Source organism: Ylistrum balloti, unplaced genomic scaffold (assembly GCF_031769215.1).
Source record: "Ylistrum balloti isolate Yb309-2 unplaced genomic scaffold, AGI_CSIRO_Ybal_v1 Utg369764, whole genome shotgun sequence".
NCBI classification, from domain to species: domain Eukaryota; kingdom Metazoa; phylum Mollusca; class Bivalvia; order Pectinida; family Pectinidae; genus Ylistrum; species Ylistrum balloti.
Genome location: NW_026781961.1, coordinates 98324 through 102054, shown reverse-complemented (window position 1 = coordinate 102054; position 3731 = coordinate 98324).

Below are 3731 nucleotides of genomic sequence, written 5' to 3'. Positions count from 1 at the left end.
ACAGGTTTCAATGATTGGGTAGATATGGTGTACAATGTAAATATGTTGTAAGGTAGATGTTTTGTACAGGTTTCAATGATTGGGTAGATATAAGGTACAATGTAAATATGTTGTTGATGTTTTGTACATTTCAATGATTGTACAATGTAAATATGTTGTAAGGTAGATGTTTTGTACAGGTTTCAATGATTGGGTAGATATTGTGTACAATGTAAATATGTTGTAAGGTAGATGTTTTGTACAGGTTTCAATGATTGGGTAGATATGGTGTACAATGTAAATATGTTGTAAGGTAGATGTTTTGTACAGGTTTCAATGATTGGGTAGATATAAGGTACAATGTAAATATGTTGTAAGGTAGATGTTTTGTACAGGTTTCAATGATTGGGTAGATATGGTGTACAATGTAAATATGTTGTAAGGTAGATGTTTTGTACAGGTTTCAATGATTGGGTAGATATGAGGTACAATGTAAATATGTTGTAAGGTAGATGTTTTGTACAGGTTTCAATGTTTTGTACAGGTTTCAATCATTGGGTAGATATGGGTACAATGTAAATATGTTGTAAGGTAGATGTTTTGTACAGGTTTCAATGATTGGGTAGATATCTTGTACAATGTAAATATGTTGTAAGGTAGATGTTTTGTACAGGTTTCAATGATTGGGTAGATATGGGTACAATGTAAATATGTTGTAAGGTAGATGTTTTGTACAGGTTTCAATGATTGGGTAGATATTCGGTACAATGTAAATATGTTGTAAGGTAGATGTTTTGTACAGGTTTCAATGATTGGGTAGATATGGTGTACAATGTAAATATGTTGTAAGGTAGATGTTTTGTACAGGTTTCAATGATTGGGTAGATATGGGTACAATGTAAATATGTTGTAAGGTAGATGTTTTGTACAGGTTTCATGATTGGGTAGATATAAGGTACAATGTAAATATGTTGTAAGGTAGATGTTTTGTACAGGTTTCAATGATTGGGTAGATATGGTGTACAATGTAAATATGTTGTAAGGTAGATGTTTTGTACAGGTTTCAATGATTGGGTAGATATGGTGTACAATGTAAATATGTTGTAAGGTAGATGTTTTGTACAGGTTTCAATGATTGGGTAGATATAAGGTACAATGTAAATATGTTGTAAGGTAGATGTTTTGTACAGGTTTCAATGATTGGGTAGATATGGGTACAATGTAAATATGTTGTAAGGTAGATGTTTTGTACAGGTTTCAATCATTGGGTAGATATGGTGTACAAAGGTGTAAATATGTTGTAAATGGTAAGGTAGATGTTTTGTACAGGTTTCAATGATTGGGTAGATATGGTGTACAATGTAAATATGTTGTAAGGTAGATGTTTTGTACAGGTTTCAATGATTGGGTAGATATAAGGTACAATGTAAATATGTTGTAAGGTAGATGTTTTGTACAGGTTTCAATGATTGGGTAGATATAAGGTACAATGTAAATATGTTGTAAGGTAGATGTTTTGTACAGGTTTCAATGATTGGGTAGATATGGTGTACAATGTAAATATGTTGTAAGGTAGATGTTTTGTACAGGTTTCAATGATTGGGTAGATATAAGGTACAATGTAAATATGTTGTAAGGTAGATGTTTTGTACAGGTTTCAATGATTGGGTAGATATAAGGTACAATGTAAATATGTTGTAAGGTAGATGTTTTGTACAGGTTTCAATGATTGGGTAGATATGGTGTACAATGTAAATATGTTGTAAGGTAGATGTTTTGTACAGGTTTCAATGATTGGGTAGATATGGTGTACAATGTAAATATGTTGTAAGGTAGATGTTTTGTACAGGTTTCAATGATTGGGTAGATATAAGGTACAATGTAAATATGTTGTAAGGTAGATGTTTTGTACAGGTTTCAATGATTGGGTAGATATAAGGTACAATGTAAATATGTTGTAAGGTAGATGTTTTGTACAGGTTTCAATGATTGGGTAGATATGGTGTACAATGTAAATATGTTGTAAGGTAGATGTTTTGTACAGGTTTCAATGATTGGGTAGATATAAGGTACAATGTAAATATGTTGTAAGGTAGATGTTTTGTACAGGTTTCAATGATTGGGTAGATATAAGGTACAATGTAAATATGTTGTAAGGTAGATGTTTTGTACAGGTTTCAATGATTGGGTAGATATAAGGTACAATGTAAATATGTTGTAAGGTAGATGTTTTGTACAGGTTTCAATGATTGGGTAGATATAAGGTACAATGTAAATATGTTGTAAGGTAGATGTTTTGTACAGGTTTCAATGATTGGGTAGATATAAGGTACAATGTAAATATGTTGTAAGGTAGATGTTTTGTACAGGTTTCAATGATTGGGTAGATATAAGGTACAATGTAAATATGTTGTAAGGTAGATGTTTTGTACAGGTTTCAATGATTGGGTAGATATAAGGTACAATGTAAATATGTTGTAAGGTAGATGTTTTGTACAGGTTTCAATGATTGGGTAGATATAAGGTACAATGTAAATATGTTGTAAGGTAGATGTTTTGTACAGGTTTCAATGATTGGGTAGATATAAGGTACAATGTAAATATGTTGTAAGGTAGATGTTTTGTACAGGTTTCAATGATTGGGTAGATATGGTGTACAATGTAAATATGTTGTAAGGTAGATGTTTTGTACAGGTTTCAATGATTGGGTAGATATGGTGTACAATGTAAATATGTTGTAAGGTAGATGTTTTGTACAGGTTTCAATGATTGGTTTCAATGTAAATATGTTGTAAGGTAGATGTTTTGTACAGGTTTCAATGATTGGGTAGATATAAGGTACAATGTAAATATGTTGTAAGGTAGATGTTTTGTACAGGTTTCAATGATTGGGTAGATATGGTGTACAATGTAAATATGTTGTAAGGTAGATGTTTTGTACAGGTTTCAATGATTGGGTAGATATAAGGTACAATGTAAATATGTTGTAAGGTAGATGTTTTGTACAGGTTTCAATGATTGGGTAGATATGGGTACAATGTAAATATGTTGTAAGGTAGATGTTTTGTACAGGTTTCAATGATTGGGTAGATATGGTGTACAATGTAAATATGTTGTAAGGTAGATGTTTTGTACAGGTTTCAATGATTGGGTAGATATAAGGTACAATGTAAATATGTTGTAAGGTAGATGTTTTGTACAGGTTTCAATGATTGGGTAGATATGGTGTACAATGTAAATATGTTGTAAGGTAGATGTTTTGTACAGGTTTCAATGATTGGGTAGATATGGTGTACAATGTAAATATGTTGTAAGGTAGATGTTTTGTACAGGTTTCAATGATTGGGTAGATATAAGGTACAATGTAAATATGTTGTAAGGTAGATGTTTTGTACAGGTTTCAATGATTGGGTAGATATATGGTACAATGTAAATATGTTGTAAGGTAGATGTTTTGTACAGGTTTCAATGATTGGGTAGATATAAGGTACAATGTAAATATGTTGTAAGGTAGATGTTTTGTACAGGTTTCAATCATTGGGTAGATATGAGGTACAATGTAAATATGTTGTAAGGTAGATGTTTTGTACAGGTTTCAATCATTGGGTAGATATGAGGTACAATGTAAATATGTTGTAAGGTAGATGTTTTGTACAGGTTTCAATGATTGGGTAGATATGGTGTACAATGTAAATATGTTGTAAGGTAGATGTTTTGTACAGGTTTCAATGATTGGGTAGATATAAGGTACA